General features: G+C 34.2%; 1 long non-coding RNA gene across 8 annotated transcripts in view; it reads left to right on the forward strand.

Moving 5' to 3' along the window:
* Window positions 1-15,387, forward strand: part of LOC106033253 (uncharacterized) — a 416,430-nt gene that overhangs the window by 331,588 nt on the left and 69,455 nt on the right. For 5 of the 8 annotated variants that reach the window (XR_010834379.1, XR_010834380.1, XR_010834382.1 and 2 more), the window contains 3 exons: window positions 3,963-4,110; window positions 10,483-10,547; window positions 12,772-12,847. This is a non-coding gene — a long non-coding RNA (uncharacterized lncRNA). Of the gene's footprint in view, window positions 1-3,962; window positions 4,111-10,414; window positions 10,548-12,771; window positions 12,848-15,387 lie in introns of all 8 variants that reach the window. The other 3 variants (XR_010834383.1, XR_010834381.1, XR_010834386.1) reach the window with 3 other exon arrangements.

Here is a 15,387-nt window from a genome sequence, read left to right on the forward strand (position 1 = left end):
TGAAGAAACAGTAATTGTGCCCTAAGGTCAAACAGGTGCAGCACAGATCTATACTCTTTGTATGTCCATTTATCTCTCAGACTCTCTCTTCTATTAAACATTTCAGTTCTATCAGATTTGGGGGGGTTGTACCAATAATAGGAGCTATTTGCTGTGTTTTTAGTTTAGGGAAAGTCTCGTAATAATCCTAGTATTTATGAGAAATGTGAGAAGTAAGTGCTGGTTGTGTAAGTCTTTTTAGCTTCTGGCTCATTCAGGAGGAGCACTTAATTTTCTCAGTGTGTTATCATTACCCTCAATGAATTGTGTAGCTTTGTGGAGAGATGAGAGAAGTCATTATACCGAAATGATTTTGAATCATTGAAACTTCACAGAGCATTCCCTCTCCCTTCATCCTCCTTTAGAGTATGCAGACAGACAGGGCCACCATAGCACTTAACGGTACAGGTATTAGTGTTCCAAGCACTGTAGAAACAAAGCAAGTGTCCAGTCATCTTGATTATGCTTGATGTACTCTTCTGAAATGGTTACCATTGATAATTGGACAAATGGTAAATAATATTAAAATTGAGGATTATTTGTCCACAGAACTGTGAAATCCATGTTCATAGTTCTTAGTAAGGTGGTAAGACGGCTGTGAATGAGGGATTTCAGAATAACTATTAGTTAACTCTTAGGATAACTTCAAATAACTCTTAGTTCTATACCGTGTTTCTGAGCCAGTAGTGAAAAGCTAATTGTTAGGTGTTATCCTAACAAGGGGCAGCTCTTGCACTAATACTAGTGGGGTAAGTCCCCTCTAGTATTGTTTTACTCATGAGCCTTAAGCCTTGCACAATGTACAGGGACAGTACATATGCTACCTGCCATCCTGGCACCATTGCACACAAGATGAGGAGCATTAACCTGGAAGTCGATGGATTTTGTGCTTGTGAATTACTCCTTAGTAAAAACATTAAAATTACCTTTAATTCTAACTACTGGGGGAAGAAACTTTAAATATCAGATCAACTTGTACTGACTTTCAGCTGACATTGAGCTACTTCCGAAAATCTTACATTTTTTCCTGAAAAGGTTTAGCCCAAGTTCATTATTTTTCCTAATGTGACAAAACTGGTTGCTCTGTTCACCATGTAGCAGCGTAGTCAAATCTGAAGGATTCCAGCACGCTTCTTGTTGAACTAGAAGGCACAGCTCTTATGATGACCATGGGAGTAGATACATACCCACAGTCTCTATCTGCAATAAACTTTCATTTGCCTTGGAGAACCTTGACCTAACTGATTTCTGTGGCTTCAAAATACTTAGAGAACTGAAATTCATTTTGAGCAGTACTTCTAATGATTTGCTGTTAATTGAAGTCCATTATTTGATCAAAAACTGAGTAGTTTGGGGGTCAAATAATTCTAATCAGCTCATGCAAAATGAGACTGTGGGAATAATGTGTTTTCATAACTTTGAACTGTACTTCGTAATTCTGAAATTCTGGAGGACCAAATGGTTTATGTGATTGGCAAGGAAAAAAAATAACATTTCTTTTTCCGTTAGTGCTAAAGATGTGGCTCAAAAAAAGCTTTTACTGGTCCAAAAGGTCTTTCTTCCCTGTGATCATAGTTGACAGATTATCATCACTGTAAGGGAATGATCTCAGGCCTGTTCCTCCAAAGTCAGTGTTTAAATCACATAAATATGTAGCTTGAGGCACCTGGCACATTTTCTGGTTGTTTATTTGGGGAAGATGGGGAACTAAATTGGCAAAGAAACCAAGATCAGCTTCAGCTCCATTTTCATTGTATGAAGGATGTGGGCACATCTGAGTAAGCTGGAACTGCTCTATTCCATGTTAGTGTCCTACAGGTTAGAAATGACAGGTCTGTAGCTTTTTCCAAGTAATGAATTCAAGATGTTTTGGATATGTGTCTGCCTTAGAGAATGAGAAGATCGTGTTTATCTCAAATTTCAAGAGATAAGGGAAAAAGCAACACAGTAGTTTGGATTCTCAAAACTGCTGAGTGCCTAAGTTTAATTAATTAACTCGAAGTTAGGCAGTTGGATATCACTGACTTGATCATTGCAAAGAAAAGGCTCCTAGTAGATCTGTGAATGGTTCTCTTGCGCTTTCTTTTTAAGAATGTTTTCCATTTTAGCTCAACAACCATGAAGTCAGTACTTCCTGTAAGAAACAAGAATAATTTAAAATAGCTTCTAACGGAGCAAAAATAATTCAGTTAGATATACTGGAAATGAAGAAAATATGGAAAAAATACAATTCAGAGATAAGAAAGCTGCATTCCAATTCGTGTAAACTTGCAATTAATAAGCCAACATTTTTATGTACAGTATCTGGCATGTTGCATTGCAAAGAAATTAGTGTATAAAAATAAATGGGAAAATAGGAAAAACTTGGATATGCCTAGGAAATCATAATTTGAGTGATAATTATTATATTAACGTACCATTGTTTGCCAAACTTGAGCAGGGTATTTTTATGAAGGTCAACTGGCCTTGTTAGCATTCTGAACACAATACACCTTGTTTTAATAGGTCTAAGCACACTTATCAAATGTGAGTGTACCTAAAATATTTTAACAGACCATAGGAGCAACTTTTCAGTTGCTTTCTTTCACGAGATTGGTATTATGTGTTCAGTGCTCTGAAGACAGCTCTGAAGAATGTAGACAACTTTAATCCAAAATGTGGGAGACAGATTGGAGGGGAAATTGAATTGTAAGACTGTTTTAAAACCATCTTATTTTCAAATATTGGGGCAAAATTTTTCTTCATGTTCTCTTTTGCACATTGAACTAAAGAGGGTCTTCTGTGTTTTCTGACTCTGTATTGTTAAAAGAAAGATTTAAGCTTATGACTAGTAGTTTTCTTTAATTTATTATTTTTCATCTTCTTCCTCTTTCACATAAGCTGCTTTCTTTTGAAAAGCCTTATATTGTTTGCCATACACTTTTGTGAACTGTTCCTGTGCCTTTTACCAAATACTGGGATGTTGATTAATGGATTGAACTTCTTCCATTAAATACAAAACCTACTGGAAATAGAAGATGAAAAGGACAGTTTTACACAAATTAATTCCAGGATGATTATTGATTAGAAATGTTATTCACTATTTGCTTCATCATTTTATATTCATAAGAAGTTGGTTATTCTTGCTGTTCTTGAAAAATAAATATTCATGTTCACAGTTTTGATAAATGTAACACAGATTTTAACTGCCCTAAGACAATGTTTTCGTAGTCATTCCATTATCTATGTAAATTTTTCATATTGAAAACTAATAATACTTATTTACGTTAGAAATAGGAGGCACTAATTTGATAATGCTTGATAACAAAAGTTACTCTAGATGATAATCATGTTGTTTGCTTCTATTAGCAAATACCAAATGCCATTAGGAGAACCCAAAGCACGACTATTAAAATCCTTTTATATGCTTCCTGTACTGAAGAGGTGTTGTCCCACTAAAAATAGATCTTTGTGTCACTGTAAAAAGTTATGGGCTTTGTCTTCTTGGTACATTGAATTTTAATTATTTCAATTATTTGTATATAGCATAAAAGCCACTTTTGAGAACTTTGTTCTGTACGTAAATCCTCCATTAAAATCCTTAAAATTAAAAATTAAAATCCTTTTAGCATTGTCACTCTTTAGGAGAGTATGGTAGCCTCAACAAAAATTCAGTAACTTTCTGTGAGGCATTCTGGTCAAACAGACTTCAATAGGTCTACTGAACAATGAGTCTTACTGATTTTAGGGCTTAGGCAAGATGCAAAATTGGCACATCCAGAAATCACACTGGTTTCTGAACCTTTTTATTGTTTTAAGCATGGACTAACAAAGATTCTGTAATTGTCTGTAAGGTTTGTTAAACCAAAATTTACATTTAGAAGTAATAAATTGCTGACCATGAAATGTCTTGGCATAATATTCATAGATGCTCATTTTTTCAGACATCATCACAGCTTCTTAGGAGGAGGTCCTGAGCTGTGGAAAACTCTGAGAATTTTCAGTTCTCTTGATCTCAGTTGATGTTGTCCTCCAAATCCTGTCCTTGCCTAAGAGGCTTGCAGCATGTTCCAGAGCACATCTGAATCCCAGGTAATTATCTTATTGCTCCTTGAAACTCTTGGATATTTCCATGTCCTTCCCACTTTTCATCAGGATAAAACTGACTTTTAACTTTTCTAAGAAAGAGAAAACTTTGGTTTCAATATTTCCCTCATTCAGCTCCGCATAATTTAGAAATAGGATAAATATCCTCCAATGGTGAATACCATATTGGCTCTTTGCATATCTCCTTTTTTTTTTCTTTATTGCACCACAATTAGTCAAATCTTCAATTTCTGTGAAGTCCTGTAGTAAAAAATGAGTTTTATTCTCCCTTTTTTTCTTTTCAATTTTGCAAGGCTGTAGGAAACTGGCAAGCATTCTGGGATTTTTTAAATAAGTTGCACTTATCAAACATTTTACTGTTTTGACATGTGCTAATATTGTCCGCATATATTTTTAATGACAAGTTATGTCAAGCTGCATCTGCTTTAATCTCATGTATTTTGGCAGTTCCTTAACTGGATGACTTTTACTATACCAGGTTGTCATAAAAGCAATTCCTTTCATTTTCTTCTTTAACTGACAAAAACATAAGTGTCTTTACATTTTTAATGACAAACAGGGTTTCTGCATTCAGAAAAATGAAAAAAAGCTTTTTGAAAAAATCAATGCAGTACACATTTGTACACTCCTTCTGTCGTAACTAAAGAAAAATTGTACAGACAAGGACATCAGTGTAGTTCCTTCAAGGTTTTGTACCCATCACTTGCTTTTGAAAATCTTGTCACAATAAACTTGCATGTACTTGACCATAATGGGTGTTCCTCCATGGTAGGAATATCCCTTTACATAAAAGGGATTCTTCCAAAAATCAAATGAAAAATATATGATCTGAAAAAGAGGTAAATATCAACTAGGAAATGTTGTTATGTGTTGAAATGTGTTGTTATGTGTTGAAATGTGTTGTTGCCTCCTGTCAAGGGGGTGAAAACTGACTCTACAGCGCATCTGGATTATTAACCAAAAAAAAAAAAAAAAAGTTTAAAGTGTACAGTACAGAAGGAAGGCTGGATAAGTTCTTAATTCTGCAAATCACTGTTCTAAAAGGTTCTTTCTAACTACAGCTTCTTCCCTATATTAATAAGAAAACACAAATTTAAGTCTGTGGTAGTTGTTAAAGATAATTAAGGTTTGTTTTCTTTTTGCAAGGCATAATAGTTTGCATGGAAAATAATTGCAATATAGATATAGTAATGAACTCAAACTATTGAATCTAACTTTTTTTTAGTAAAAAGGTGATGTAAAATGTTTTTTGAATTAAAGGGAATTATGCTAATTTCTGAAAATAAATCCTGTGAAAGATGTTCTCTTTCAATATTTATTACTATGACAGGTTTCACATTCTTTTCTTTTGGAAAACTCTTCACTATATATTTTTGTTTAATAATAAAGAGGTAGTTTTTTTTGTTTGTTTCCTTTTTTAATTTGGATTTGTAGAATATTTTAAGGAAGTAGACATTTGCATTTCTTTAACTTTTTAAATGAGATTGTGAGAGAACAAGCTAAATCATATTACTCTTTCAACCCTTCCACTGCATGTCTACTCTACTGAAATATTTGCTAGCAAGATCTCTCACTTTCTAAAACATTTTTAGCATTGGAAGAAAAAAAAAATATATATATATATATATGGAATCATGTATGTGGCAGTCATAATCTCTAGTCATGCAGATAAGCATGTAAGTTTCTCCCAAAATGTTTTCTGAATGCACTGATGAACAGAGTTGCATTTCTTCAGTAAGTTACTTTCCTCACAGTTAAACTATTCTTGACCTCAAATGTAGTCTAATTGAATGCACCAAGCTTGAGTGATTTTTTTTGAACTTGCTCCAGTCCCTACTGAATTTGACAAGAGGCTGTCCCACCTGCAGACCCAATATTGACTTTTTCTTTAATTAGTCCTACACTGTAAAGGATACATCTTATATACTGCCTTTGAAGATTGTACCCAGCCTTTAGCTGAGGCCATATTAGCCTCTGCTTCTGGGGGAAAAAAAAAAAAAAAAGTGTTATAGCTGCTTCCTTAGCTATCTGTTTGCCAGAAAAAGCAAAAATAGAATTACTTGCTTCTTTCATATTTTAGGTACTTGGTATCTGTAACAGCAGCAATTAGGTAGCAGTTATGGCTACTGCCATAAGCATCAGGTAGATGCTGGAATAATTAATTGATTATTATCTCCCAGCTGTTATTCAGAGCGACTGCATCCCACATGTAGAAACAGTGTCTTGTCTCCCAGTACATCCAGAAGCTCCTGGATACAAAAATCATTTTTCATTGGAATACAAGCATTGTTCAGATGCACATTTCTTGGCTGTTAAAGAGCACAGAAAGGGTATTGGCTGTGTCTTTCAGGCTTTCTGTGTCAGCGCAGAATCTCCATCTACTCACTTGTGCATCTCAAGGGGGATTGGCTGCTGCCCAGAGGTGAACACAATATTGTGTCCATGCATCCAAGCTTCTAGTTTTTAGGCCTTACTTCTTGCTCCTGGAAACTGGATAAAAAGCAGAATTAAAACTTTTCTATTTTTCTCATTAGAGGCTGGCATGCATCTGAATGCAAATAGCTGATTGTCCTGTTTTGGGGGAACTTTGGCTTTATTTCATACTCTCCTATCTTCACAACACCAGTAGATTGCTTTCCTGTAGCTGCAAGCTGATAATTTCATCCTGTCATGTTGTCTCCTCTACCCATGCCTGCTTGCCACCCACTGGCCAAGATAAGTGCAGAATGTCTGTTGAAAATGAAGTGTCTGTTCCATCAGTGCCATTCTGAAATCCCTAAATGGTTGTGTCCCCATAGAAAGAGTGTGGGGCTCTGATCATCCACCAACCAATGAATGGCATTAAGGCTGCTCATTCATTCAGTTAACTTTGTACTTCTAACTAATAATTGATTCCAAAGAAGATAAGAACTGCCTGAATTAGATATATACTACTTTTGGTTATAGAAAGGGGATTGGACTAGGGGTACTCATATGTATTCCACATGGACCTTAAAGGTTTTTGTGGTACTCTGTAGCCTGGCAGCTCACTCAAGTGACAGTCGTCCTAACAGTTTGGCTGTTTAAGCTGCGAATTCTCCTTTTGTGAGGCATTTGGTTGCCAATCATTCAACTATGTTTATTTTCAAGAAGAGTAATGTTGGATCATATATTAACATGCTATTTTTAAAACCAAAGACTAAGATAAAGAAGTAATGGCAACTACATTATTTACTAAGTAACTAGACAGCTACTAGTATTATTATAACCAGTGTGAAGTCAAAAGACAAACAGGCCAGTTTGTTCCCTTCACCTCTGTTATGTAAAACATGACATTGCAAACCACCCAGTTCTAGACACAGCCTTCAGCTTCTGTCTCCTCTTGTTCATTTCTCTAGAATACTTTCCTTAATATAATATTTCTTTATGTGTTACAAATGTACTGTGTATTGCTTCTCATCTTGCTGTTGGTGCTGAGCTCTTTGTTGTGAGTTGTGATAACCCATATTAATGTCTTAAAAACTAAATATAGCAGTCAATCAAATTTACCAGATGGGCAGATGGGAATATCCATGTCAATTCATGGTTCAGCTTCAGCTGAGTCTGGTTATTATTATAAATTGCTCTTTGTAATCTTTTCTCAGTTTCATCTCATACCAGTCCCTGCTTAACTTCCATATTCCCCTTCTCCATACAGTGACAATATTCCTTGCCTTCATTAAATTAGTGTCTCCTCTGAATGCTGAATTCAGTGTTTTGTAAATAACTGCCAATAAATTAGTTCCTTTTTTGTATCTCCTGATGCCTTAGGGCAAGGATAATCTTAGATTTTTGCAAACAAAAAGAGACTACAGGTAGTATAACTGAAGGTGAACCATAATGTATAATCTCATAGTTCTTATCCTCCTGTTAATAGACAGGAAACAGCAATATGCTACACTAATGTGGTAATAATTGCATCAGAACATCATATCATTACTGATTTTACAGTGATAAAAGTAAATATATAAAAATACTGCTTTTGTTAGCATTGTAATTTATTTTAAAAACATTTCTTTTGAAAGGAATTGCATGAGAAATCGCAGATATATTAGAATACAAGGTTGCAGCCTTATAAGGAGGCAGTGTAGTTCACACACAGGTTTAATCTAATGTAGTATAATATACATATTATGTATTTTTTTATATAGTCCTGAGAGTATGCTGAAATCTGTACAGAACTCTGATCATGACACCAGACCATTGCCCAAGAAGCTTTAGATTCGGGTTGTATGAAGACACTGTCAATTCAGTGTGTTAGTTACATATATAAAAATCAATGCTGTAGACAAACTGTTTTTTTCTCTCTCTCCAGAGACTAGGGATGAAAATATAAGGATTTTGAGAGTTCGCCCCCCTCCTTTCCCCTTTCCTTTTGGGGAAAAAAAAAAGTATAATTTTTCCAGCTGATGTTTTATACTGTGATACGTAGCCTCATCTGTGTCAAATAATATAAAGTTGCATGATGTAATTATGTGACTTGCATTGAGTTATGTCAGTATGACACATCAGACAGGAAACCTGGTTTAAAAGACCTGCTTTCTTGAAAACTGCAGATAGTTTTCTGAAAGCAGAAAGCAGTTGGTAATGGCTGCCCCAGGTAACAGCATCAGGCCTGACATTCTTCAGTATATTTATTATTGATTTGGTGCATGGGTTGGTGAATGCTGTTGATAACAGAAAATTACTTAGGTTAAAGTAAACCTCGCAGAAGAGTAACATTTCCTGAAGGATCAGGTCAAACTGGATGACTGGATAACATGGTGGTGATGAGATGTTGATAAAGTTAAATGTATAACCGTAATACTTTAACATAGAAGGTAAATAATCTCCTGCAACATGGTTTAACTTTTTAATACACTGCTGGGTTCAGAATTGGACAATACTGCTGTGATCTTACTAAAAATGTATCTAAATTTCCATATAGATCACACTTCTGCTACTGCTGAAGTTGATGAATTCTCAATGATGGCTCAAAGCTAAAAAGAACTGGAAATATTGTTAATAAAAATAGTAGGCGATGCTGAGCATCTTCTAGGAAGCTTTTTGATTTTTCCAATTGATATGATTTTGCTATGCAGTTCCCTGTTGCTTGCTTCCATGTCATATGTTATCCTCAAAAAGGCTTCCTACTCTACTGCTGTGTTGTCACTATTCCAGAAGACCAGAGTATTGAGCTCAGACAAGGGGAAAACTAGCAGAAAATGACAAAGATTTTTAACCTACAGTCCACATTTTCATCTTCAACATCTGTTAGAACTCTTAAAATATATATAGTGAAAACTTATGCATGGTCTCTACTAAACGGTTGAGAGAAATTTATCATAAAGAAACCTCAATGTAATCTTCCAACAATTTCATGCAAGCCAATGATTGTCTTCTGGAATTTGTATTCATGGTCATCGACATGCCTGCAAATGATTGTCAAGGCTGTGCAAATTAAGCACATAAATATGGCTTATTCTGTGTTTAGTTCTATTAACATTTTTATGTTGATTGTTAACATAATTTGCTACACAAGAATGAAGATTTGTTGTATTTGATCGTCTCTTTGGTTTAGAAATAAAACAAGCAGAAATAATGCTATCCATATACTGTTAACAATGAATAGGACATCACTGATGGCAATGTATTAAGTGATTATATTAAGTAAGCTCAAAATACTATGTACATTAATCTTAAGTTTGTATTTTGGACTGAAATGAGACAAAATGGAGTAAAAGGATGGTTGAATTTCATCTGATCTTATTTTAGTAGAAGGTGAGAAAAATCAATGTAACAAAGATGTAGAAAGGATATGGAAAGCATTGAAAGATAAATGAAGGTATTTCATCTAGCAGTGAATATACTATGACAAAAAAAAATGATCCAATGTAGATGAAAAATAGAGTCAGAAAGGTCTATCTTACATCTATAAGGTGTAAAATATCCGGACCAAAGGAGAAGTATAAAGATTAAAGACAAATAAGTGTAAAAATACCTGATAAGAAATACAAAGGTGGAGAATAAAAAGGAAAGTGCTGGAGGTTAGGATAAATAAAATATGTTTGAAGTGCCTAAAGGAACAAGATGATGTTGAAGGAGACTGTAAGTAACTGTGAAAATAGTTGAGAAATGCATTTTATGAAGAACATATACAATAAAAATCATGCATAAACCAAAATACACTAATCATTTAAAAATCAAGCCTGGGTTTATAACTGAATATGTGCAAATAGGAAAATTCATATTTGGCTTTTTTTCTCTAAGTTTTTTTTCTAATTTTTTTCAGTCTTTAAGTTCTTCCAGCTGTTAAGGTGCCTGGCTTGAGATCTGATTTTTTTTAATTCATCCATTCAGCAGAATGACATTCACAAGAAGAAAGAATTGGAACACAGCAGGAACGATCAGGGGTGATGCAGTTGGCAAGTCATTTTGTTTGCTTTATCATTTGCAATAGGTGATTAGTATCAGATGCAAGAAGAAATAACTGCTGAATCAACAAAGATGTAATCAGGTCCTTATTTGTAGAACAATTTGTAGTGGATAAAGGGGTTGGCAACTTTAATCTTGGCTGTGCTTTAAAGTTCAACTGCTTTGTTTCCCTCTGAAATGGATTAGAGGTGCTCATACGGGCAGCTACCATGCCAGAACCAGGAGACTAGCTTTGTGGCTTTAATTGCTCCAGCTTTTTTTGTAAGCACATCTGACTGTATGAAGATGCAAAAGACATAAATAAGGTATTAAAATATCTGAGGATAGACAGATCTGAAGTAGGATAACAAAGGAGGCAGTTTCATATAGAAAGTATTTAAGTGTTTTCTCTTTTTCCTTATTGTTTTGTTCTATTCTTTGAATAGAATGCTGAAAACATGCTGAACATGCTGAAAAGTTTTTGGAAAATTAATCAGCAAAGTGCAATCATCTAAATTTATTTTTATTGATTTCAGTAATTCAGGGCAACATATGATATTAAGTCACGCTTTACAAAATAGTCTGGATAGATTTTCAAAGACAAATAGTTATAAAGCAAAGGTGCAATCCACTCAGTTAAGGCTGGATGTGTGACAGAGAACAGAAATTTCAGTAGAACATATGCATGGGGAGAGTGAGAGAGAGATTTTCAACCCTCAAATTCCACAGGTTTAAGCAAACTGCTTGAAATTTCTGTATACAAGTTTCTCAGAGTTTGTTACTACACAAAATTATAAATAGTGCTTAGACCGTAAATGCAAAGAGCTTTACTTGTTAGGAGCATCTTAATAGACTCATGTGAAATTAGATGATAGCTATGAAAAAGTCCATGCTGCATTTTTTGTTTAAGTGTGTTACTTACTGCTTTTTTGCACAAAACATTGATGTAATCCAGGTTGTCAGAATGCTTCCACATTTCTACCTAGTTAGTGTGAGTTGTTTGAATTGAAAAAAAAACAAAAAAAAAAGCTAGGAGGGAGAATAATAATTGATAATATCTTGCAGTACTGAGAATCCTTTTACAGACTGTACATGAACCATGACCAAAAAAAAAAAAAAAAATCTGGAAAAAAAATCAATGTGCTAATTTTATTATGAAAATTTTCTCCAAATTTAACTGTTCTATTTAATGAAGTTTTACTTTATAATTCTTAAATAATTTTTATGACTTGAGTGGCATAATATCAGAGAGAGCTGGAAAAATGGGTAAGATTCCCCATTTATTACCATGAATAAGCATATTATATTAATAGAGTTTTTAAGATAAGTGGGTTTTGTTTATTTCTTAAGCCAAGTAGTCTGAAAGCACCAGATTCCCTACTGTAGGCTTTATGGCATAAGACAAAGTAAATTAAGGGCAGCTTTCATTTGGGGATTTAAGGAATCTTTTGGGAATCATTAGTTTTGATTGCTCCTATTTGTTCTTATTAATGAAATTTCACTAGATGGCACTGAATACAACTTTTCCATAGATTGAGCATGTTCATCCAAGTGTACTTCCTGCCCCCGAGATGTTTCAGGACACTGATCTATATAAAGTCTATGAAAATATATAGTTTATAATAATAATACTGTTATTTTTAGACAGGCAAGTTTGTGTCTTTAAGAAAAATGAATGTTCTTGTAATTCCTTTTCTTTTTTTCTCCTTTTTTTTAACTGCTTAATTTATATGGAATCATCCTTATGCTAAAATAGGCAAAACCATGCAAACCCATGAGAAAACATGTTCTTGGAGTTTTGATAGTCTTTGCACTTAATATGGCTTTTCTAGATTTTGATCAAGCTGAGAGTTACTAGATTTTTTTCCTTGTAGCTATAAACCATGTTTCAGGCCTTACTCAGAGCTAAAATACTTGATTTTACAAACTGTGGGTTTCATGCTTTGCAGCCTCTACTTGTGTAGACTGGCTTTTGTTATGATGCATCTTCTGACAAGCTGCTGAAATAAAGATCCTAACAAGGGTGGGGGAAAAAAAAAAAAAAACTAAGTAAATTGCTTCTTTTGTAACTTATAATTGCAGATATGGGTACTTAGATTTTCTAAATCCAGTTAGTTAACTTAGAAAATTCAAGTACTTGAGGAGCTGAACATGAGCTCTCTGCATCATGTTATGATTATTGCCTAGAAGAAATCACACTAAACTTTCATTTTCAATATAATTATCTTCTTTTAGAATCCACTACAATTGGCAAGAAAACAAGCAGAATGTACTGAAAGTACCATAACTGTACAAGGAGAGAGTTTGTCTGGTAAGCCAGGACTGCATGGTATTGATGTATGTCTTCCCAGCAACCTATCCAAAACTTTCCTCACCTTTTCTGATCTTTGACTTCAATTTACTTGGGAGCTAGACCTTCCATAAATGTCAACTGAAAAGATTAAAGAATTAATAGACATGAGAAGAACAACCTCTATTTGCTAGGAGTCTATTCTAACTGAAATAATCTTGTTAACAGTTAACTAAACTTCATCTTAAGTTATCTTAAGTTAACTTAAACTTCATTTGCTTATGCCACATCTTAACAGTGAAAGAAAGAATATTTTAGCCATCTCACTTGGGCATGTTTCATTAACAGAATACTCAAAACCCTGTTTAAATAGAAATCAGTACAAATTATGATATTGGATTCAGTTGATATGAGATTATATATATATATGTATATAATTTGCAGAGGGAATCAGGTCTTAAATTTGAGCTAAGGAAAAAAAAAAACATGACTTTTTGCTCTAGTGAAAGGTAGGCACATTGTTCTCGTATTCACAGTTGTTTGACACAGCAGTAGTTTGTTTTGCTTTGAAATCAAATTAATTGTCCTGTGCTATCCCGGTTATGTGATCACCAGATAAGTCAGTTTGTTTTGATTACCACTCTGAAGGTAATTAAAAGATAATCACTGTGTCACAAACATAAGTACCCAATCCAGCTGAGTAAGAAGCATAGGAACCCATTGAATGATAGCTATGTACTTTTGTATCAACATCTGCAAGAGTCCTGCCCTCGCCCCATATTTTTTCTTAACCCCTTAGGTTCTTTTGGTATCCTTAATACAACAGAACTGGGAGTGTGGTGTAGAAAAATAGTAAGAAGTTTCCAGTTTTCTGCAGCTATGAACTTCCGTATTTCTTATGTAAGTGTCCAAATATTTTGCAGCTAATATATCAGCTGTATGTGGCATAATGCCTGCTTTGGGTAGTGGTAACAAAGTGCAAAGGACAAGATGACCCAAAAAAAAAAAAAAAAAAAAGTAAACAACAGCCAAATAATTCTCTCTTTCCTATCCTGCAAGTGGAATGAACACCTCTAGAAGTCAGTGAGGACTTTTCTTTATTTTGAAGTATTGCAGAACTACATAGTGTACAGCAAATAAATACATCTCACAGACACTTCCAGCTGACAATGGTTAGTCAGTTGAAAAGACATGGCTAAAGCTCTCTGTGCATCCAGATAAGCTCATTTGACTATGGTGGCATTCTTCCCAATTCCCTGATTAGGTCATTGTTTAATCTACTTTTTAGTATTTTACTGTAACTCCGGCTATAAAATCTGCTGGGAGTGGGCAGTTGTTTGAGCACATGCTGTCCATTGAAGGTCCTTTACAGGCCACTGAAATACAAACTCTAATATGCCCAGATTATTCTCACACACCAAATTTAATTAGGTGATCCAAAGAAAATAATGGAATTACTATATAAAATACAAGTAGATAAATCATTAGTGACCATATGCTGTAGGGAATTGTCCTAAATGGACTGAGAAACTGTAGCTGAATAAATTTATTTTTCATTCTTATGAAGAATGATGCTGTGTCTCCGAGAGAGTTAAATAATAAGAGATTAAATAATAATGGAACATCAAGTAAAGAGGGAAATGGGAACATTACTGACATAAGGAAGTACTAATTCCACCTCAGCCTGAAATTATCATTCATTCTACATTTTTGAACAGTGAAATTTTAGGGATAAATAGTAAATCTTTCAAAAAGACCTTTCAAATATATCCAAAGGTTGGAAAGCAACAAACAGTTACCAGATGCACGAATTTCCTTGGTTTCTTCTTTTTTCTTTTTATGTTGTAACATTGGCTGTGTAGTATCCTACTTATCTTTGCTTGTGAATATGCAGGGGTTGCAGAGCTTATTATGTTGGCAAGAGTGCCTTGAGAAATATGACGAGGTTTAGTGAAAGAGCTGTGTTCCTTTTATTTCAAACTGGACCACTGTTTGTACTACTATTATCACCTGCTAGATGTATTCTTTCTGTCCCTGTATTTCATTAAATAGGGATAGAGAAAATCCTATGTAATTTTAATATGTACTGTAAGTACTTTTAAAACTTCTGTATTTACATGTAGAATACTGACCAACTAACTCTGTTGTGCTAGTCTTCATGGCCAATGCGAATTTTAGGAAATGTTTTGTCATCTACTTCCAGTGGCATCCTATTACCTCCTGAAACAATTAAGATAGTCAGTTACACACAACCCCAGTAAAAGTATTAGAATATTTCAAGTCTTTGATAATAAATTTACTTTGGCCAATAGTCAAGTAATTTACTAATATATTCTAGAGAATGCCGTTAGATGAATTATAAGAAATTGGATATATTGCTTTCAGTGACTGGCTCAGAAGGACACTGAGAAATAGGCTGCCTAAAACAGAAGTTCAAGGAGTTTGTTTCTAAATGACTGTGGGTGTCCACCACTGTAATTATACATTTAGAAACTGACTGAATTTTTTAGTTCAACCACAAAATAATTAGTTTGCTAACCCTTCCATTATTTTTTATGTAA

This window comes from Anser cygnoides, chromosome 12, assembly GCF_040182565.1.
Source record: "Anser cygnoides isolate HZ-2024a breed goose chromosome 12, Taihu_goose_T2T_genome, whole genome shotgun sequence".
NCBI lineage: Eukaryota > Metazoa > Chordata > Aves > Anseriformes > Anatidae > Anser > Anser cygnoides.